Source organism: Pongo abelii, chromosome 6 (genome assembly GCF_028885655.2).
Source record: "Pongo abelii isolate AG06213 chromosome 6, NHGRI_mPonAbe1-v2.0_pri, whole genome shotgun sequence".
NCBI lineage: Eukaryota > Metazoa > Chordata > Mammalia > Primates > Hominidae > Pongo > Pongo abelii.
In genome coordinates, this window is record NC_071991.2 from 87,130,694 (window position 1) to 87,154,199 (window position 23,506).

Consider the following 23,506-nt stretch of genomic DNA (forward strand, 5'->3'; position numbering starts at 1 on the left):
TGTTACTGTGAAAGATTTAGTTCAAAGCTCTAAATGTGATTTTGAATTCATTTTTCTGGATGGAGATATTTATCAAATACATATTTCTATATTGTATCCAGGAAGACAGAAAAAAATGAGTCAGGGATTTAAACTCAGAATAGAGGCATGGCCCTGCTTGATTTAAATTCACTCACCACTTATTTTAATTAATATTTTCTCTAAAACAATTGACTTACATTGTAAGCAAGACCTCTTCGTAAGAATCCGCCACTAAACACAGCTAATGATATTGAATGAACTGAGAAACAGACAAAATCAAATGAACCTCTTGAAGTTTGGGGCTTAATCCTGAATTGGAAGTGTATTTAAAGATTATCCTTTTAACTCATACAAAGTGATTTTAAACAGTCTAAAATCTGTATCTGTTGAAAGTATTTTTACTTCCCATATCAAGTATAAGAGATGTTTCCCAGGTAAGGAGAAAACTACATAGTTATCATGTGAGGTAATAATACTGTAGCCAACTGTTACTCACTCACAGAGCAAGGGCCAAAACCTTTCATTAGCTTCATTCTTTAAATGAAACATGCTCGTGGTAGACAGTGGTGAGATAACTACATCTAAGCTAAGGATTTGAAGAAGAAGGCAGATCGGTCTTTCAAAGAGAGAATATTCTGAGCACAAAGAACAAGAACCTCACAGAATTAGAAACAGCTACAGGGAGAACAGTGGACTCAACCTGAATTCAATTTTTGACAAATACTTCAAATCCTTCTAAAAATAGAAAATTTCAAGAAATATAATTATGCTCTATATGTTATCAGAAAAAAAGATCAATAGTTCTCTGGAAATTACAAACAACAGATGATCTGAGCATTAAAGAGTGGATAGCCTTGGTCAGAAGACAGGAAGAAAGGCTTATAAAAAATCCTTATTGCCACATACCCTGCTACTCACTTCCTCAGACCCTATGTACTTGAAAGCCTATTTCCTAGAGTGAAGCCTTGTCTTACAAGCAAAGACCTTTTGGAAATTGTCCTGCATGATTTAAGAACACACATAAACTATAGTTCAACTGTGTCAGAGAGAGAAAATTGCTATTTTGGAAAAAAAGGAGAGGGTTTTTTACACTCTGTTAGTACTGAATATAAATACTCCATATTATATTTATTTAATATTAGGTATTACCAGCACACAAAACTTGTATAATGCAGAGAAGGAAATTGATTCATTTACTTACAACAATTGACACTTGACTCATTTTTGGAATCCTGTTTGAAAATTTGGGGTACCTCTGTTTCTTTTATTAGCCTTCTAGATTCCAGGCTATACTTTTATTTTTGAGTTATTGAAATGACTGAGAATTCTGTATTGTTTATCTAACAACAAATATTGTTAATTGCTACTATGTTAATCCTTATTATTCTTACTATGAAGTGTAAAAATGTACAAATCAACAAATCAATTTTTTTTTCCCTTCAAGGAAGACACACAAGTGCTTACACTTCTATAAGACAGTGTTGAGTTTCTTAATAAGGGTGCACGCAAGGTGCTTTGGAAATATACAGGAATAGCTAAAAGATTAATTGTGTTTAGGAAGTTTGCAAAGTTAAAATGTTTTTAAGGAACGCAGAAAACTGGAAGAAGAGATTTTGTTTAAAGACATCTAGCCACAAATTTGATTTAGTCAGTGCTGAGTGCTCAAGTTTAAGTAGAGAAAAAAACCTCAGAGATCTGCTGCAAGTTTTCAGTGTACTGAACAATGCATCTCTGTGAGGAAACTGTTCCAGTTTAGGAAAAAAAAATCATCTGAAAAAATTTAAGAAAAACTGTGTCTAACATTCACGTAAGGCCAAGAATAGCGGCTGTTTTCACTAACAAAACTGGAAAAAATGACAGGATATTGAATAGATAATCCAGAAAAGTCATGCTTCAGTAGAGGATAATTAGTCATAGATTCAGCACTACTTTGGAGTTGCTTTAAAAAATCATAAAAGCAGGAAATAAAAGTATAAAACTGACTCCAGGTAACTTAGCTGAATCATAGTACCAAACACTGGGATATGTATTGCAATACAAAAAAAAATAGCCAACGGAAATGAGAAAAATTAATATCTTGTATCCAATCAAATATTATCAGGATGTAATAGCAGTTGAAACTGTTCTGTAAGTTAAAGAAAAATCTACTATAAACTCTACAGCAGCCATTAAAATAATAAAGTGTTTTAGCCAGGAGGACAACAAAAGAGATAAAAGAAAATCATCAAATGTACTCAGTGCAAGAAAATGCAAAAAAAAAAAAAAAAAAAGAGTAAGAAGGTAAGGTAGACTGGACAATTATAAAATCAATAACAAGATAATAAATAAAATCTAAACATAATAATAATAATATATTAAATGTAAATGGTCTAAACACCAAAATTAAAAGACAGAGAGTATTCATTTGGATAAAAGTGTGAGGTCAACTCTGTTGACTACACAAACAAGCTTTTTTAAAAATGAGGACAAAATGAGTTAAAAGAAAAGAATGTAAGAACATATATTATGTCAACACTTGTCAAAAGAAAGCTAGGGGGGCCATATCACTGTAAGACAGATTAGATCTCAGAGCAAAGATATTTTACCAGGGATAAGGAAGGTTTCTTCATAATGATAACAGAGCATTAAAACACACAAAATGTTTTAATGGATACCCACTGCATGGAGGAAATAAATGGACAATTATTATAGAATATTTCAATGTCTTGCTATTAAACGTCAACAAAATGCTAATTGCAAATCCAATACTTACGGAAAACGTTACACCAAAGTGATTGTATCTCTTATAAAAGACCCTTCCAAAAGTGTCTTTGTCTGATGAAAAGAGGACTATCAATCACTGGACAGATGGGGAGGACTTCTAAGAATCCAGAGGCCAAATTTTGCCAGCCTCATGTTTTGGCTTAGCCCAAATTTCTATTTTTCTCCCCTTGTTCTGACAAGAACTCATGTACTTCAGCCATGGCACATACAATGATTGTCAGTAACTTCCTCCATTTAAAGAGAACATAATCCATTTGGAAGAAAAATGTTCTTTGAGGGTATGTAATGAATCAGCTCTTATTGAGAACAGACAGCACATGGCATACATATTTCAGAAAAAAATGCTACTTTACACATTTACATACAATAATGGGAAAAGAAATACGGTATTGTGCAAAGCGGGTGGTAAAGAGTGAATCTGCTTTATTACCTTACAGTCTAGGTAATAAACAAAGAGGTAGCATAGGTAAGATTAGAACAATACTTTGCATTCTTATCCTTTAATGATAAAGGCAGATGGCCATAGAGTAAAGAAAACTAAGCAACATAATTATGATACAAGTGTGTTATATTATTAAATACATTTTTGCATCTATTAAAAGGATCATATTATTAATTTCCCTTTATGTAGTGAATAACTTCTATTTATTTTATTGTGTTAAACTTCGCATTCATAGGATAAATATTGCTTGGTTTTTATATTAACATTTTGAAATATTGATGAATTTGATTTGCTAATATTCATTATGAACTTTGCATATATGTTCATGTGTGATATTGGTCTGTATTATCTTTCAAAGTTCTTGTGTCATTCTAGTGTGGTTTTAGTCAATTTAGATTGCTATAATAGAATACCATAGACTGGGTGGCTTAGCTAACAAACATTTATTTCTAACAGTTCTGAAAGCTGGGAAGTTCAAGATCAAGGTGCCTGCAGACAGATCCAGTGTCTAGTTATGAAATTCTTCCTGGTTTGCAGATGGACATCTTTTTGTTATATCCTCACATGGTGTAGGCCAGAGAGAAGAGGCAAGCTCTCTTGTCTTATCTGTAAGGGCACTAATCCCACTCACGAAGCCTATGCCCTCATGTCCAATCACCTCCCAAAGAGTCTACTTACTTCCTAATACTGTTATATTGGGGGTTGAGGGGACATAAACTTACAGTCTATAACAAATACCATGGTAATAATGGCCTCATAAAATGAGTTAGAGAATGTTTTATCCTCTATTTTCTAAAAGACTCTGCATACAATTAATATTACATATTCCTAAAATACTAGAGTCACCACTGAAGCCATGTTTTCCTGGAGTATTTTTTCTGGTTGTTGTTGGAACTTGTTAAATCATGAATTCAGTTTATGTAAGATACATAAGACAAAATAGATTTTCTATTCTTTTCTGAGTGAGTTTTGGTAATTTGTTTCTTTCAAGGTTGTTTTACATTTTATTTAAATTAGCTTTTTAATTGCTGAAACATTGTTCCAAAAATTTTCTTTTTATTCTTTTGATATTTGAAGCATCTAATGCAATGTTACCTCATTTAAACCTGATATTGGCAATTTGTGTATTCTATATTATTCACCAGTCTTCCTAGTGATTATTAATTTTATTAATATTTTAAAGGAATCAGATATCATTTAGTAGTATGCTTTCAATAACATCAAAATATTCACACATTTTCTAGATATCTTACTGTTACTAATTTCTATTTTAATACTATTTTGGTCAGAGAACACATTCTGCATGATGTCAGGTCTTAGACAGTTTCATAAATGTTTTTAAGATAGTTGTAGAAATGTTTATAATTACTCAGCCTATGGTCTATCTTGGCAAATATGCCATGTGCACTTGAAAGCAGAAAATATTTATTCTATTTGCTGTATTTCAAGTTCTATAAATATCATTATGTCAAGTGGTTAACAGTTTTGCTTAAATCATGTATTACCTTATGGAAATTTTTGCCTACTTGTTTCATCAATTACTAATGAAAAGATATAAAATTCTGCACTTAACATTTTGTGATTGGTCCATAGTTCCCTTTGTTTCCGTCAATCTTGACTATGTATTTTTGAGAACTTTCTTATCAGATGCATACATATTCAGGGATTTAGAATTACTATATCTTGTTATTTAGTTAACTTTTTATAACTATGAAATATCCCACTTTTCATCTCAAAATACTCTTTCCTTTGAAGTCTACTTTGTCTGATATTAGTACTGTCATATCTCTTTTCTATTACTTAGTGTTGGCATGGTATATCATTTTTTATTCATTTAATTTAAAACAGATTGTGTCTTTAAAGTGTATTTATTTTAAAAGTCATTTATTGGATCTTGTGTTTTTATTCATTCAGGATTTTTTTCCTTTTAATTGAGGTATTTATTTACATTTAATGTAATTATTTCAATGTTTGTGTTTGTGTATACCATCCGTATACTTAAAATACTATCTGTATACTTGGTGAATCTGCTCTTTTCTCTCTTTTCTCTTTTTTCTATATGCTTTTTAGTAGATCAAACATTTGTAGAATTCTATTTTATCTTTTCTATTGATTATTTAGTTACATCTACCTATGTCACTTTCATAGTTGCACTAGACATTAAAATATGCAACATAAAATTATTATTATTTTTTGAGACGGGGTATCGCTCTGTTGCTCAAGCTGGAGTACAGTGGCGCAATCTTGGCTCACTGCAAGCTCCGCCTCCCGGGTTCATGCCATTCTCCTGTCTCAGCCTCCCAAGTAGCTGGGACTACAGGCACCTGCCACCACGCCTGGCTAATTTTTGTATTTCTAGTAGAGACAGGGTTTCACCTTGTTAGCCAGGATGGTCTCGATCTCCTGACCTCGTGATCCGCCCACCTTGGCCTCCCAAAGTGCTGGGATTACAGGCGTGAGCCACCGTGCCCGGCCGCATCATAAAATTATTATAGTTTATGTTAAAATTCTATAATATGATCCATTTAAAATAATATTAATGTATATTTTCAACTAATACTCTTCAATATGTCATGTTTTGGTGTCATATACTTCATTTCGGTATCCATGGTAAACTCTATTTCTTATTACTTGAGGAATTCAAAAATCATATGTTAAGAATACTTTTAAAGGAACTTTTGTATTTCCTAACATATTTACTCTGTCTTGTTTTATTTATACATTTTTGTATGACTTCTTCATCTTACCTACTTTTTAGGAAACAGTTTTTGGATATGTATTTCTAGTTTCTTTTTTAATTGAAGCACTTTAAAAACATCCTTTAGTTGCATGCTTTTTCTAAAATGTCTGCTATCTTCTTATTATTGCTCTCTTGTATGTAAAGTTTCTTTTTTATCCCCTTGGTTGGATTAAAGATTTTCTCTTTATTTTTTATAAGTTTGACTATGGTGTACCTTGGCATGTTTTTCATTATGTCTGTCCTTTTAGGGATACTCTGAGTTTCTGGAATCTTGAGTTTTGTAGCTTTTATTAATTTTGGTAAATCCTCAAATAGTATCTTTTCAATTTTTTTCTACCTCATACTCTCTTATCCTTCTTGCACTCCAATAGTGTATACGCTAAATGATTTTATATTGTGCTAAATATCACAAGTGCTCCATTACAGTTTTTTGACAGTTTTTTTTTTGTGTGTGTTTTTATTTAATTAGGTTATAAGCATGGATTCAAGTTCATTGATTATTTCCTATCCTATATCTAATCAGAAGATAAGACTATCAGAAAAATTCTTTATCTTTGATACCATGTTTTTAGTTTCTAGCATTTTTATTTATTCTTTTTTATAGTACTACTTTAAAAATTTTCATTTTTATTGTATGTCATTACTTTTTCCACTAAATCCTTTAACATACTATTATTTAAGTTTCTGGTAATTCTAACATGTAGGCTATTTGTTTTGATTTATTTATTCATTTATTTATACTTTAAATTCTGGGGTACATGTGCAGAATGTGTAGTTTTGTTACATAGATATACACAAGCCATGGTAGTTTGCTGCACCCATCAACCCGTCACCTACATTAGGTATTTCCCCTAATGCTATCCCTCCCCTAGCCCCCCACCCCATTTCTGAATCTAGTTGTATTGACTATTATACCTCTTGATGATGAGCAATATGTTCTTGACTTATATGTGTCAAATAATTTTTAAATTAAATACTGAACATTGTTTGTAGATGAACAGTATAGATTAATGAGTATAATACTTATACCCAGAAACAGACATGCTTCTTTTTCTGTGAGCCCTCAAGTACGAGTGTTGGGCAAACTCAATCTCTAGTTGAGCTGCATTTGGTCTTTGTTGCTTTATTTAAGTTCAGTGTCCACAGTCTTCAAGTACCTGATTTGCATATAGACAGTACCTTATCATTAGTTCTCTACACTAATACTTCAGCTGGCCCTGTGTGCCTGCATCACAGAAGTACTTTCTATCAGTATTCTTCTTCTATCTCAGAAGTACATTGCTATTGTGTAGTACTTGCTAAAAGTCCTAGAGTATGTGTTTGTGAGTTTTGTTTCAATGTGTATGTTTTCACGCGTAAACAGGCTCTGTGCACCTGTGACTTGGACACAGGAGTAGAGCTATATCTTTCTCAGTGCTCTTGTCTACCAGTGGCAGACAGCTGCCTCTTGGTACTCTGTGCAGTTCCCTGTGTGGGAGGGGTTTTCAGTTGCCCATAAAGTTTTTGGATGAGGGTTTTTGAGTTTTTGGTTTTACAATGCCAATATTCATCATAAAACATTTATTATTGATAGTGAATGGTGTGAATATAACAGTATTTATGGTAAAGGAGAAGTTATGTAAGCCAAAATTCCCTTAATTTTTAAAAATTAATTAATTAATTATTTATTTTTGAGATGGAGTGTTTGGAGCAAGCCCCCCAAAATCTGGCCATAAACTGGCCCCAAGACTGGCCATAAATAAAATCTCTGCAGCACTATAGCGTGTCCATAATGGCCCTAATGCCCAAGCTGGAAGGTTGTGAGTTTACAGGAATGAGGGCAAGGAACACTTGGCCTGCCCAGGGCGGAAAGCCACTTAAAGGCATTCTTAAGCCACAAACAATTAGCATGAGCGATCTGTGTCTTAAGGGCATGTTCCTGCTGCAATTAAGTCAGGCCATCCCTTTGTTTCCCTTAAGGGATACTTTTAGTTAATTTAATATCTACAGAAACAATGCTACTGACTTGTTTGCTGCTAATAAATATGTGGGTAAATCTCTGTTGGGGGCTCTCAGCTCTGAAGGCTGTGAGACCCCTGATTTCCCACTTCACACCTCTATATTTCTGTGTGTGTGTCTTTAATTCCTCTAGCGTCGCTGGGTTAGGGTCTCTCCGAATGAGCTGGTCTTGGCAATGGAGTCTTGCTCTGTCACCCAGGCTGGAATGCAGTGGCACCATCTCAGGTCACTGCAACCTCTGCCTCTGGGTTCAAGCAATTCTCCTGCCTCAGTCTCCCAGGTAGCTGGGATTACAGGTGCTGGCCACCACACGCGGTTAATTTTTGTATTTTCAGTAGACACAGGGTTTCGCCATGTTGGCCAGTCTGGTTTCAAACTCCTGACCTCAGGTGATCTGCCCACCTTGACCTCTCAAAATGCTGGGATTATAGGTGTGAGCCATTGCGCCTGGCTAAAATTGCCTTTATACTGACAAAAATGCCTTGTTTGACTTCTAATCATAAATACTATTCCATTAAAAAGGTACATCTTTTCTCCTTTTTGTCTTTTTGCTTGCATGATCACTATCAGAAGTTAAAATGGGATAGCTCTTACATAATCAAAGGAAAAAAGCCAGAGAGAAAATCAACATGCCACAGTCTAGACAATTCCACATAGCACTGTTGCCCCAAGATTGTTTGCCTCCTCCTCTTTCCATTCCTATTAGCCCCTGCCACCCAAACTCCAAATTTGTTAGAATGTAGATTCACCAAATGCTGGAGCTGAGTTACAAGAGAAATAATTTATAATCAGTAGAAGTTAAGTTAAAAATACAAAAATGTGAAGAGAGCTGTTCTTCTCTTTTAATCACCATAAATGAGGTTTACTAATATTGAAGAGTGTTCTTTGATGACTGATCCCTGATCTAGGCCTTGGCTTTTTAAACTGTTGCTGATTAAGATGTGATATAATTCTGTTGAATCTGCTACATAATACTTTTTGATGCTCTTCTCTTCAAATAGGTTATTTTTGTACTAGGAAAAAAAATATGTTGCATCCCTTGAATTAATGTTGAAGAAATTTTGCATGCTCTAAAAGTTCATTTTATCTTCCCTTCACAAGCATGCTCTGGCTATACTGGTTGGCCAGAGCAGAGCAGCTGAGAGTTTTGGGGTGTTCTGGTGATAATACTGGAGAATTGTGGCATATGGATCAGTACAGACTGGATGAGACTTATGCACTTGAACTTTCCTGCCACCACTTCAGCAGCTTTCTAATTACGTTGAGTGGTGACCTTGCAGAACTCTGAGTTCCTTTCCTCTAGTCTAGCCAGCTGCTCTTTGCAAAATGCATCCTGTTTCTTTATCACTCCATCTGTCTTTTCCAGCTTCTTAGCCAGGTGTTTTGTCTTAGAATGTTCCTCCTTACTTGATATTCTCTCTCGTAGAAAAGCTCTAGTTAACTGCTCATTGGCAGTAGCCCTCAGTCCAGTTCTTTGCTTCACATTTAGTCATATTGGGTGCAGGCTCATATACATTTACACCCCAGAGGAAATCACTCTCAACTTTTCTGCTCTTTTCCCAGAAGCATACACTTCTTCCTAGTCATTGCAGACTTTACACCATGCGCATGTTTTCCACCCCTCCACCTAGTAACAGATGACTTCTGCCTCATGGTTCAACCTATAATCAAGAGTATAGGCAGGAGATAACCTTTGTCTTCTTCTCTGTACAAGTTCTGGAATGCAAATAGAATTCTTGACCCTCCCATAGTGGCTAATGACCTCCTACCTCACTCTCAGGCAGAATCTAAATCACAAGAAGACTTCTTTTGGCTCTCTTGTTTCAGCCTTAGTCTTAGTCTCTGTGTACCTATGCCCTGGGGTTGGGCTTTCTCAATAGTCCTGACCTCCCTCCATTGTAGATAACATTTCTCTGTACTTGCTGCTAGGCTGAAAGTAAAGGGAGTGTTTGCTGGCCCCTCTTTAAGTGACAAAAGATCTTTGCCTTTAAACTCATGCAGAATCCAGAATATGTGAGGGTTTTCCTTGTTTTTCCTGTTTCACCCTCAAACTTAGGCAAACTTCTCCTGTTTGCAGTACAAAGAGTCTTTTTCATGCCTCCGTGCTGCTCAGAATCTTCATGAACTCTCTTTTAAGTAAAGACCACATAAGAGTGGGTTGTATGGATGAGTGCAGACTTGCCTGTGGAACGATTTCTTCTCAACTAGTCCATGATTAGCTTTCATTTCATTAGTTTACATTGCAACCTCAGCTTTCTGATGGTCTTTATAAAATTTAGGTTTTGTAGAACATCCAGCGTGTTCTTGTTGTGATGGGAGATGATCTTTTGTTGTGATTTTCCATAACCTAAGTGGAAGACTCAGCTTACATATCTTAATTTCCCTTCCTTTTTCTGCATTTGTGGCTTTTCCCTTTATTTTTGCAATCTCCCCAAAAAAGTGTGTACTTGCCTGTGGCCCAAGGGTTGGGGACCCCGGGTATATATTATGATAAAGGGAACCCTTTTACATTGGTCCACAAAATTTATAGGTTGCCATTTCCTGATTAGGTTCTGTCAACATTGTGACTTAAATGCCAGGATGATGAGGGTCAGAGATAGCAATACATTTAGGGAAACTGAAAAGAGGAAAATTCTATTAGAATTTTATTAGGGTTCAAGTATGCTCCCTCATAATATTAGGAAGAACACAGCTTCATTTTTATATTTCCCTTCAACATATTAATCTTGCTAACCCCTATCCAGAACCACCTTTGTAACACAGAGATCCACTGATTAAGAACATCTTAATGGGCATGAAGACCAACAGAATTAATATTAAGTCACATGCTTAGTTTTGTTTGGAAAATATTTTAATATTTTTTGGTGATACCCACATGCATACATACACACACACAAAATTGTACACAGGTATTTCTTATTTTATGGTTCTACATAATTCCTACAATGCAGATAATAAATACAAGTTAGCCAGTTCTCCTAGGAATTTTAGTGTTTTCACAAGACAAAGAAATTATCATTATATAGCACATATTTTTACCAGTGATGATCAGGCCCCAGTTGATTCTCCAAACTGATAAACTTCTGCCAGTGCAGGATCAATTGGTAAGTCTTCTGACTTTAAATGACTTGACATGATCAGCTTGTGTGTGTGTTTGTGTGTGTGTGTATTTAGAGCCATGTGTCTATTCAGATACTTTTTTAATAGTGACTCATTTAAAAGGATGATGAGACTGTTTTCACTATCAAGATGACAAAACTCCATCAGAGCTAAATTTTCTGCTAAAATCAATAAAACCAATGTATATAATATAAAAATCAACAATATATAATAAGCACAAAACTAAAACAATGTATATATAATTATTATCTGATCTTCTTGGATATATCAATATTTTTAAAAGAAAAGCTTACTAACTTCAGTTTCCTAAACTGCTTAGCATCTGCAGAGGTATAATTTATAGAGGTAAATTATTATCAAATGCAGAGGTATAATTATCAAATTATATTATCAAAATTATATTATCAAATTATATTATCAAATGCAGAGGTATAATTATAATATTATCAAATGCAGAGGTACAATTATTATCAAATGCAGACGTAAATAATTATCAAATGCAGAGGTATAATTTATAGATAATCATTTATAAACTTTTTCAAAAACTACTAGAACAATAATCACTTGCTTACCTTGATATGGTTTGGATCTGTGCCAACCCAAATCTTATGTTGAATTATAATCCCCAGTGGTGGAGCTGCGGCCTGGTGTGAAGTGATTGCATCATGGGGGCAGTTCCTCATGAATGGCTTAGAACCATCAACGTGGTGCTGTCCTCATCATAGTGAGTGAGTTCTCATGAGACATGATTGTATAAAAGTGTGTAGTACCTCCGCCCCACCTTGCTCTCCCTCTCACCATGTGACATGCCTGCTCCCCGTTTGTCTTCCACAATGATTGTAAGTTTCCTGAGGCTGCCCCAGAAGCCAAGCAGATGCCAGCATCATACTTCCTGTGCAGTCTGCAGAACTGTGAGCCAATTAAACCTCTTTTCTTTATAAATTATCCAATCTCAGGTATTTCTTTATAGCAATGCAAGATGGACTAATACACACATGTTCACCAGTAGGAACTTGGTGAACAGGATAGAGCTTGAAGTTTTCTGGAAGTGGAAGTGAGGAAGACAGAGAGTAGCAACTAACAACAGGGAGAATAAAACAAAGTATTTCCAGAGTTATTTGGACAGGAGACAAGACAGTGTAGGTATTAAGAAAACCATCCCAAATCAGGCAGATTTTAGTTTATATTTTGTTTCTGTCACTTACTAACCTTGAGACTCTTGCAAAGTTACTAACCTTGAGACTCTTGCAAAGTTACTCAATTTTCTCCAGATTTAGTTACACATTTGTAACTTAGTAAACTATCAGTATCTACCTTGTGGAATTCTTGGGATTATTATTTAAGTTTGGAAAAGTAAATCATTTAGCATAGCACCTGATACATAGCAAATACTCAGTATGTATGAATTGTAATCATGTTAAAATATAAGGAATGGTCAGATTTTGTGGAACTTTGTGAAGCAGGATGTTCGAAGAATGCTCGACTCAACCAGCAGTGGGATTCCACTGAGAGTATTTAATTCATGTTCTTATTGAAAGCAGACTGTTTGAGTGGCTTTCATCTGGACAGTATGACTGGTAAGTGTAGTTTTTTTGCAAAGAAGTCAAAAAAAAGGAAGTATGTTGGGCATACTTCTACCTTGCCACACTTTAGATTTGAGCCTAAGAATTTAAGGTTGTCAGTTGTCTATGGTCAATTTTATATAAGAAATGGTCTTTCTGGTCTTAAATAATTTATGTGTTTAATCCAAACATCTATAATTTCCATAAATCCAAGATTTCATATCACTGTAGAGTAAAATTATGAAATGTGAATTAAAATGTGATTTGTTATCAGGGTTTTCTTTGATAAATTTTTTGTTTGATTTGTGCTGTTGGGTATTAATACTACACAAAATTGATATTAATCAGAGAAGGGGGAAAAAACTGGATTTCTTATATTTACTAGAGGGAAATAGGGAAATAGAGGTATGTAAAGTAAAAGATATGTCTAAGCATCTAATTCATGTGCTTGGATTTTTTTTTATTATTATTATTATACTTTAGGTTTTATGGTACATGTGCGCAATGTGCAGGTAAGTTACATATGTATACATGTGCCATGCTGGTGCGCTGCACCCACTAACTCGTCATCTAGCATTAGGTATATCTCCCAATGCTATCCCTCCCCTCTGCCCCCACCCCACAACAGTCCCCAGAGTGTGATGTTCCCCTTCCTGTGTCCATGTGTTCTCATTGTTCAATTCCCACCTATGAGTGAGAATATGCGGTGTTTGGTTTTTTGTTCTTGCGATAGTTTACTGAGAATGATGATTTCCAATTTCATCCATGTCCCTACAAAGGACATGAACTCATCATTTTTTATGGCTGCATAGTATTCCATGGTGTATATGTGCCACATTTTCTTAATCCAGTCTATCATTGTTGGACATTTGGGTTGGTTCCAAGTCTTTGCTATTGTGAATAATGCTGCAATAAACATACGTGTGCATGTGTCTTTATAGCAGCATGATTTACAGTCCTTTGGGTATATACCCAGTAATGGGATGGCTGGGTCAAATGGTATTTCTAGTTCTAGATCCCTGAGGAATTGCCACACTGACTTCCACAAGGGTTGAACTAGTTTACATTCCCACCAACAGTGTAAAAGTGTTCCTATTTCTCCACATCCTCTCCAGCACCTGTTGTTTCCTGACTTTTTAATGATTGCCATTCTAACTGGTGTGAGATGGTATCTCATTGTGGTTTTGATTTGCATTTCTCTGATGGCCAGTGATGGTGAGCATTTTTTCATGTGTTTTTTGGCTGCATAAATGTCTTCTTTTGAGAAGTGTCTGTTCATGTCCTTTGCCCACTTGTTGATGGGGTTGTTTGTTTTTTTCTTGTAAATTTGTTGGAGTTCATTGTAGATTCTGGATATTAGCCCTTTGTCAGATAAGTAGGTTGCGAAAATTTTCTCCCATTTTGTAGGTTGCCTGTTCACTCTGATGGTAGTTTCCTTTGCTGTGCAGAAGCTCTTTAGTTTAATTAGATCCCATTTGTCAATTTTGGCTTTTGTTGCCATTGCTTTTGGTGTTTTAGACATGAAGTCCTTGCCCGTGCCTATGTCCTGAATGGTAATGCGTAGGTTTTCTTCTAGGGTTTTTATGGTTTTAGGTCTAACATTTAAGTCTTTAATCCATCTTGAATTGATTTTTGTATAAGGTGTAAGGAAGGGATCCAGTTTCAGCTTTCTACATATGGCTAGCCAGTTTTCTCAGCACCATTTATTAAATAGGGAATCCTTTCCCCATTTCTTGTTTTTCTCAGGTTTGTCAAAGATCACATAGTTGTAGATATGTGGCCTTATTTCTGACGACTCTGTTCTGTTCCATTGATCTATATCTCTGTTTTGGTACCAGTACCATGCTGTTTTGGTTACTGTAGCCTTGTAGTATAGTTTGAAGTCAGGTAGTGTGATGCCTCCATCTTTGTTCTTTTGGCTTAGGATTGACTTGGTGATGCGGGCTCTTTTTTGGTTCCATATGAACTTTAAAGTAGTTTTTTCCAATTCTGTGAAGAAAGTCATTGGTAGCTTGATGGGGATGGCATTGAATCTGTAAATTACCTTGGGAAGGATGGCCATTTTCACAATATTGATTCTTCCTACCCATGAGCATGGAATGTTCTTCCATTTGTTTGTATCCTCTTTTATTTCCTTGAGCAGTGGTTTGTAGTTCTCCTTGAAGAGGTCCTTCCCATCCCTTGTAAGTTGGATTCCTAGGTATTTTATTCTCTTTGAAGCAACTGTGAATGGGAGTTCACTCATGATTTGGCTCTCTGTTTGTCTGTTATTGGTGTATAAGAATGCTTGTGATTTTTGTACATTGATTTTGTATCCTGAGACTTTGCTGAAGTTGCTTATCAGCTTAAGGAGATTTTGGGCTGAGACAATGGGGTTTTCTAGATATACTATCATGTCATCTGCAAACAGGGACAATTTGACTTCCTCTTTTCCTAATTGAATACCCTTTGTTTCCTTCTCCTGCCTAATTTCCCTGGCCAGAACTTCCAACACTATGTTGAACAGAAGTGGTGAGAGAGGGCATCCCTGTCTTGTGCCAGTTTTCAGAGGGAATGCTTCCAGTTTTTGCCCATTCAGTATGATATTGGCTGTGGGTTTGTCATAGATAGCTCTTATTATTTTGAGATACGTCCCATCAATACCTAATTTATTGAGAGTTTTTAGCATGAAGGGTTGTTGAATTTTGTCAAAGGCCTTTTCTGCATCTATTGAGATAATCATGTGGTTTTTGTCTTTGGTTCTGTTTATATGCTGGATTACATTTATTGATTTGCGTATATTGAACCAGCCTTGCATCCCAGGGATGAAGCCCACTTGATCATGGTGGATAAACTTTTTGATGTGCTGCTGGATTCTGTTTGCCAGAATTGTATTGAGGATTTTTGCATCAATGTTCATCAAGGATATTGGTCTAAAATTCTCTTTTTTTGTTGTGTCTCTGCCAGGCTTTGGTATCAGGATGATGCTGGCCTCATAAAATGAGTTAGGGAGGATTCCCTCTTTTTCTATTGATTGGAATAGTTTCAGAAGGAATGGTACCAGCTCCTCCTTGTACCTCTGGTAGAATTCGGCTGTGAACCCATCTGGTCCTGGACGTTTTTTGGTTGGTAAGCTATTGATTATTGCCACAATTTCAGCTCCTATTATTGGTCTATTCAGAGATTCAACTTCTTCCTGGTTTAGTCTTGGGAGGGTGTATGTGTCGAGGAATTTATCCATTTCTTCTAGATTTTCTAGTTTATTTGCGTAGAGGTGTTTGTAATATTCTCTGATGGTAGTTTGTATTTCTGTGGGATCGGTGGTGATATCCCCTTTATCATTTTTTATTGCATCTATTTGATTCTTCTCTCTTTTTGTCTTTATTAATCTTGCTAGCGGTCTATCAATTTTGTTGATCCTTTCAAAAAACCAGCTCCTGGATTTATTAATTTTTTGAAGGGTTTTTGTGTCTCTATTTCCTTCAGTTCTGCTCTGATTTTAGTTATTTCTTGCCTTCTGCTAGCTTTTGAATGTGTTTGCTCTTGCTTTTCTAGTTCTTTTAATTGTGATATTAGGGTGTCAATTTTGGATCTTTCCTGCTTTCTCTTGTGGGCATTTAGTGCTATAAATTTCCCTTTACACACTGCTTTGAATGCATTCCAGAGATTCTGGTATGTTGTGTCTTGGTTCTCATTGGTTTCAAAGAACATCTTTATTTCTGCCTTCATTTCGTTATGTACCCAGTAGTCATTCAGGAGCAGGTTTTTCAGTTTCCATGTAGTTGAGCGGTTTTGAGTGAGATTCTTAATCCTGAGTTCTAGCTTCAGTGCACTGTGATCTGAGAGATAGTTTGTTATAATTTCTGTTCTTTTACATTTATTGAGGAGAGCTTTACTTCCAAGTATGTGGTCAATTTTGGAATAGGTGTGGTGTGGTGCTGAAAAAAATGTATATTCTGTTGATTTGGGGTGGAGAGTTCTGTAGATGTCTATTAGGTCCGCTTGGTGCAGAGCTGAGTTCAATTCCTGGGTATCCTTGTTGACTTTCTGTCTCGTTGATCTGTCTAATGTTGACAGTGGGGTGTTAAAGTCTCCCATTATTAATGTGTGGGAGTCTAAGTCTCTTTGTAGGTCACTCAGGACTTGCTTTATGAATCTGGGTGCTCCTGTATTGGGTGCATATATATTTAGGATAGTTAGCTCTTCTTGTTGAATTAATCCCTTTACCATTATGTAATGGCCTTCTTTGTCTCTTTTGATCTTTGTTGGTTTAAAGTCTGTTTTATCAGAGACTAGGATTGCAACCCCTGCCTTTTTTTGTTTTCCATTTGCTTGGTAGATCTTCCTCCATCCTTTTATTTTGAGCCTATGTGTGTCTCTGCACGTGAGATGGGTTTCCTGAATACAGCACACTGATGGGTCTTGAGTCTTTATCCAATTTGCCAGTCTGTGTCTTTTAATTGGAGCATTTAGTCCATTTACATTTAAAGTTAATATTGTTATGTGTGAATTTGATCCTGTCATTATGATGTTAGCTGGTTATTTTGCTCGTTAGTTGATGCAGTCTCTTCCTAGTCTCGATGGTCTTTACATTTTGGCATGATTTTGCAGCGACTGTACCGGTTGTGCCTTTCCATGTTTAGCGCTTCCTTCAGGAGCTCTTTTAGGGCAGGCCTGGTGGTGACAAAATCTCTCAGCATTTGCTTGTCTGTAAAGTATTTTATTTCTCCTTCACTTATGAAGCTTAGTTTGGCTGGATATGAAACTCTGGGTTGAAAATTCTTTTCTTTAAGAATGTTGAATATTGGCCCCCACTCTCTTCTGGCTTGTAGGGTTTCTGCCGAGAGATCTGCTGTTAGTCTGATGGGCTTCCCTTTGAGGGTAACCCGATCTTTCTCTCTGGCTGCCCTTAACATTTTTTCCTTCATTTCAACTTTGGTGAATCTGACAATTATGTGTCTTGGAGGTGCTCTTCTCGAGGAGTATCTTTGTGGCATTCTCTGTATTTCCTGAATCTGAATGTTGGCCTGCCTTGCTAGATTGGGGAAGTTCTCCTGGATAATATCCTGCAGAGTGTTTTCCAACTTGTTTCCCTCCTCCCCGTCACTTTCAGGTACACCAATCAGACGTAGATTTGGTCTTTTCACATAGTCCCACATTTCTTGGAGGCTTTGCTCGTTTCTTTTTATTCTTTTTTCTCTAAACTTCCCTTCTTGCTTCATTTCATTCATTTCATCTTCCAGGGCTGATACCCTTTCTTCCATTTGATCACATCGGCTCCTGAGGCTTCTGTATTCTTCACGTAGTTCTCGAGCCTTGGTTTTCAGGTCCATCAGCTCCTTTAAGCACTTCTCTGTATTGATTATTCTAGTTATACATTCTTCTAAATTTTTTTCAAAGTTTTCAACTTCTTTGCCTTTGGTTTGAATATCCTCCCGTAGCTCAGAGTAATTTGATAGTCTAAAGCCTTCTTCTCTCAGCTCGTCAAAGTCATTCTCTGTCCAGCTTTGTTCCGTTGCTGGTGAGGAACTGCGTTGGAGCGTTGTTGGAGGAGGAGAGGTACTCTGCTTTTTAGAGTTTCCAGTTTTTCTGCTCTGTTTTTTCCCCATCTTTGTGGTTTTATCTACTTTTGGTCTTTGATGATGGTGATGTACAGATGGGTTTTTGGTGTGGATGTCCTTTCTGTTGGTTTTCCTTCTAACAGACAGGAACTTCAGCTGCAGGTCTGTTGGAGTACCTGGCCGGCCGTGTGAGGTGTCAGTCTGCCCCTGCTGGGGGGTGCCTCCCAGTTAGGCTGCTCAGGGGTCAGGGGTCAGGGACCCACTTGAGGAGGCAGTCAGCCCGTTCTCAGATCTCCAGCTGCGTGCTGGGAGAACCACTGCTCTCCTCAAAGCTGTCAGACAGGGACATTTAAGTCTGCAGAGGTTACTGCTGTCTTTTTGTTTGTCTGTGCCCTGCCCCCAGAGGTGGAGCCTACAGCGGCAGGCAGGCCTCCTTGAGCTGTGGTGGGCTCCACCCAGTTCAAGCTTCCCGGCTGCTTTGTTTACCTAAGCGAGCCTGGGCAATGGCGGGCGCCCCTCCCCCAGCCTCACTGCCGACTTGCTGTTTGATCTCAGACTGCTGTGCTAGCAATTAGCGAGACGCCATGGGCGTAGGACCCTCTGAGCCAGGTGCGGGCTATAATCTCCTGGAGCACTGTTTCCTAAGCCCGTTGGAAAAGCACAGTATTCGGGTGGGAGTGGCCCGATTTTCCATGTGCCCTCTATCACCCCTGGAAAGGGAACCCCCAACCCCTTGCGCTTCCCAAGTGAGGCAATGCCTCGCCCCTGCTTTGGCTGGCGCACGGTGCACTCACCCACTGACCTGCGCCCACTGTCTGGCACTCCCTAGTGAGATGAACACGGTACCTCAGATGGAAATGCAGAAATCACCCGTCTTCTGCGTCGCTCACGCTGGGAGCTGTAGACAGGAGCTGTTCCTATTCAGCCATCTTGGCTCCTCCCAAGAGTAGTATTGTCCTTGGATTTTTTTAAAGGGACTTAAAGAGAAATGACAAAGCAGATAGGCTTCATAGTTCTGGAGAGTAGTTACCTTCCATAACCTCTACCCAGATCAAAAACAATGCAATAAAGGACAGTTGCAGAGATCAAGGAAAAGAAAGGGAAGGTGGTCTTCACATATCCTCTCCACTTTTCACAATGCATTTGATTTTCTCTCAGCAAGAGGTAAACTAAAATTTATAAAAACATATTTGTAAAAATATATTTACGAAGCATTTGGAATTTAACTTTCTTCTTGAGTTCATTTTAAAAACACAAACTAAAAAATCTTTATTCCCCTACCTGCCAGCAAGAATGCTTTGCATGTGTATTGCAAGCAGAATTCAGCTGTGAATAAATAAGTGAAGAATCAAATTGATCAGGCCAGTACGTCTCTGTGTTAGGAATAGTAATATTTTCAATATCATTGCTTACCAGTCCAAACATGCATGTAAACATCTGTCTATTCCAGTAACCACTTTCTTTCAACTTCACTGAAGCAGAACACACATGTGAAGTGAATTCACTCAAGTGTGTCTACTTTTTTTCTTTTAAATAGAATAACTCCTTCCATCTCTGCACTTTTCATCTATAGATCCCAGGATAATTTCCAAGTGTTAATGTTTTTCTTTACTTCAGAGTAAAACGCCAAGGCAAAAGGTCAAAATTATTAACCTAATTTTAAAGATGAAGAAACAAACACATAGAAGGTTAAGTGACTTGATCCACACCAAATGAGAGACAAGAAAAAGGACTGTGACTTGAAAACAGAATATCTAATCTTCCTAACAGTAAGAAAAAATAAGCACAGTTTATGCAGAATCCTGGACATTTATAACAGTGTCATTTTGTGGATTCAAAAGTCTAGCCTGTTCTGAAATACTGCTCATTGTTTGAAAGTGTTTTTATCAAATGATTTGGAAGACATTTACAGATCACTAACAATAATCTAGAACAGGATAAGTTGTAATTTGAATAACACTACAATCAAAAGAATTAAATTCTATTAAAAAGTCTACTACTTCCCAGATGAACTCTCATGATTAAAATGGGACTTCTTTATTTTCTGCCTCTTTGCATATCATTATCTTTTTTCTTCTTTTCTTGATAAGGTGTTGCTATGTTACCCAGGCTGGCCTCAGGCAATCCTACTTCTTCAGCCTTACTAGTAGCTGGGACTACAGGCATGCATCACAGCACCCAGCTGCATGCCATTATTTTTTATGTGTTCTGGTTGCAATACAAACATATAGTGAAATGGGCTAAAGTATTTTTTAAAGATCTCCCATGTTAGAAGCTACAGTTTGGGCTACTAACCAGGATGAGTTTCCTGACATTGCTGAAATAAATGCATCCAGGCATACTTTCCCTGATGTGACTCTTGCTCTAAGGACCAATTGTGCCACAAGCAAGCTAAAAGAATGAGTGAGAAGAAATTACTCTGGGTGTGCACACCTTAATCCTCTTCCTTGGAAGTGTTGAGTTAAATTGGTTATGATAATTCCTGGAGGATTCATTCGACATGTGCTAGAATATGAATTGCTGGATGCTATGTTTAATTGCTGATGGTCAGCCATTTGTGCTTGGACAATCAGGACATAAAGATTGCTTGTCAGAGTTTAACTGGCTGAGCCCAATGTTCTGGAGCGATACAGCCAGGCCTAGAGACACCGCTGTTGATTTACATGTTAGTTTGAGGATATTTCTAGATTTTAGGACAAACTGATAATGTGGTGCATGAAAGAGAAAAAATTCTTTATAACTCAGAGTGGACTAGAGTCACCTCCCTGGCTGAGGGAGTGGCATATGGTAAGGTGTTGAAGGTATGCGCCCCAGGCAAGCCACACCATTCCTTTTCAAGGCCCAGGATCATCTGAGAAATTCTCAAATGGCAAATGGGTAGCTCTAGTGTCCCACTACCTCTGAGGCATTACCCAGATCCTTTCATCTTTTAGCTATTATGGCCAAGATCCAAGTCAGCTGTGGTACAAAGCATGAACTTTTATCTGGTTTTAATTACAAGGTTTATTTAATTTCTACCCATGGCATATCCAAAGTTAAACTTTGTAGTGCCATTGTAACCCATATTATATCAGACATGAATATAACCAATACTATATCAACATAAATATCTCTATTGATTATTGTTCTGAAATGCCTTCCTAAGAAGTGCCTTGGTGATGAGTAAGTGGATAATTGCTTTTCCAACTGAGTTAGTAGTAGTAGTCACAGGGCTTTTAATTGCCATGTTCATAGCATGATAAGAACATGCATGTGATAGTGCAATAATATTAATTCCCATGAAGTATCTACAGAGAGTGTGTTCAGGTTTGGAAATATCCAGCACTTCTGTAATGAACAAATAAAAATTCAGTAATGAAAGATTATGTCTTGAGTAAATATTTGATTAGACTAATACTTAATAATAAGGCTTCAGAAGAAATAATTTGGCATTCCATCACAGTCTATACCATGGAGAATAAATTCAATGTGAGAAAAAAAAAAAAGGAAAGATTCCAGAACAGAAAAATTCAGACACTTTCTCATGCAGTAGCATTTCAAAATTATCACCATTTGTTTGAGACGAAGTGGAGAGTGTTTGAATGTTACGTATATTCTCTATAGTCTAGTATATAATCTACCTTATAAATTCCTTACAGTTAATATTTGAAACATATTCATTATTGTAAAACAAAGTACTCACATAAATTTCTCAAATCTCTGACCGTCAGAAATATTTCCAAGTATTATAATGTAGAGTTAAGAGAATCAGAAAGGATATTTTTTTTGTGTGAGGTTCATTTCTACCTCTATTGCTTCAAGTCACATGTGGACAAGACCAAGGTCTTAAGGGAATCTTTATTTATTTATTTGTAAAGATCAGGAGAATTAATTATGTTTCTTGTGGGAAAGAAACGCATTTGCACTAGGCCCCAAAAATTAAAAAAAAAAAAAAATCTTAAGAGAATCCTTTAGCAAACCTCTGCTCTCCCAGAAGATTCTGTGGTTCCTGACATGAAGCCATCTTTATCTGGCAGGCTGTTATCTGCTCTGCAGCAATCTTTCCCTGCTGTGCAACTCCTTCATGGTCACATCCTCCCTGCTCAGTTCATAAAAAGGACTTGACCTACTGCACTCTGACCTAGCTATCTAGCTGTTTTCTTAAGAGCAATGTCTTGTATTTCAATATGTTGTACAACCTAACATTTTATTGATTTTTTAAGAGCTTTTTCAATTTCTGCTTCATCTTCCCACTCTTTTATACTCTAGTTTAGGGTCAGCGATGCCTGCTGCTGAGAATATTGCAGACAGAAGTATTTAGTTTGAACATACCTACAAAGTAAGAGCACCTTAGCACAGTGAAAGGGTTTTTGAAATTTCCTTAATTTTCTACCTAAATCTTCTGAAATAGAACTCTCTTTGAAAAAATAACTATTAAAATAGAAGCAGGAAGAGAAACATGAAATTAATGAAATTAGACTCTGGTGTAAAATTGAGTTTTGGATCATGTTCCTCTTATATAAAATAGAGACACTATTTTAAATCTAAAGATAGTATTCAGTTGAGCTATACATATCAGAATCTTGGTTTCAGTGGCTTAATCAAATAAGGTTTCTTTTACTCCTAACCAAGAATCTATATTCAATCACACCATGATACTTACACCTCCTCAAGGGAGTCCACAGCTCAGTCTTCTCCAAGTTTTCAGTTTCCTCCAACTTAAACATGTGGCTTTATCCTCAAAGTCACAATATGCCTGAGAAATGTCAAGCAACAGAACTGCATTCCATGAAAGCAGGAAGAAGGGCTCAGAGCAAAAGGTGACTCTTTTTTTCTTTGCCTTAAAAACAACAGCTTTGGAAGTCAACCTGAGTAGACTTCCACCCTCACACAACTTGTTAGAAGAACTTCACATGCTATTGACATTTAAGTAAGAAATGTGAGACATCCAGGTTTTTAGCTAGCTATATGGCCATCCCTCAAAATAAATCCGTGTTTCGTCCGTGAGGAGAGAGAGTGGAATGGACATTGATTAAGTGACCAGCATTGTCTGCCCTACTAAAATTATTAAATGTTGCCAAAAGGAAGGATTATAGTTAGTGTTCAACCAAGCATACTGCTTTTTTTTTTTATTTTTTTATTTTTTTTTTTTGAGACAGGGTCTCACTCTATTGCCCAGGCTGGAGTGCAGTGGCACAATCTTGGCTCATTGCAACCTCTGCCTGCACGGTTCAAGCGATTCTTCTGCCTCAGCCTCCCAAGTAGCTGGGACTACAGGTGTGCGCCACCACACCCAACTAATTTTTGTATTTTTAGTAGAGACGGGGTTTCACCATATTGG

General features: G+C 36.8%; 1 protein-coding gene across 1 annotated transcript in view; it reads right to left on the minus strand.

Moving 5' to 3' along the window:
- The window catches only part of ZNF804B (zinc finger protein 804B), a 593,565-nt gene that overhangs the window by 12,246 nt on the left and 557,813 nt on the right, over nucleotides 1-23,506 (minus strand). The gene's annotated exons all lie outside the window — the stretch shown is intronic.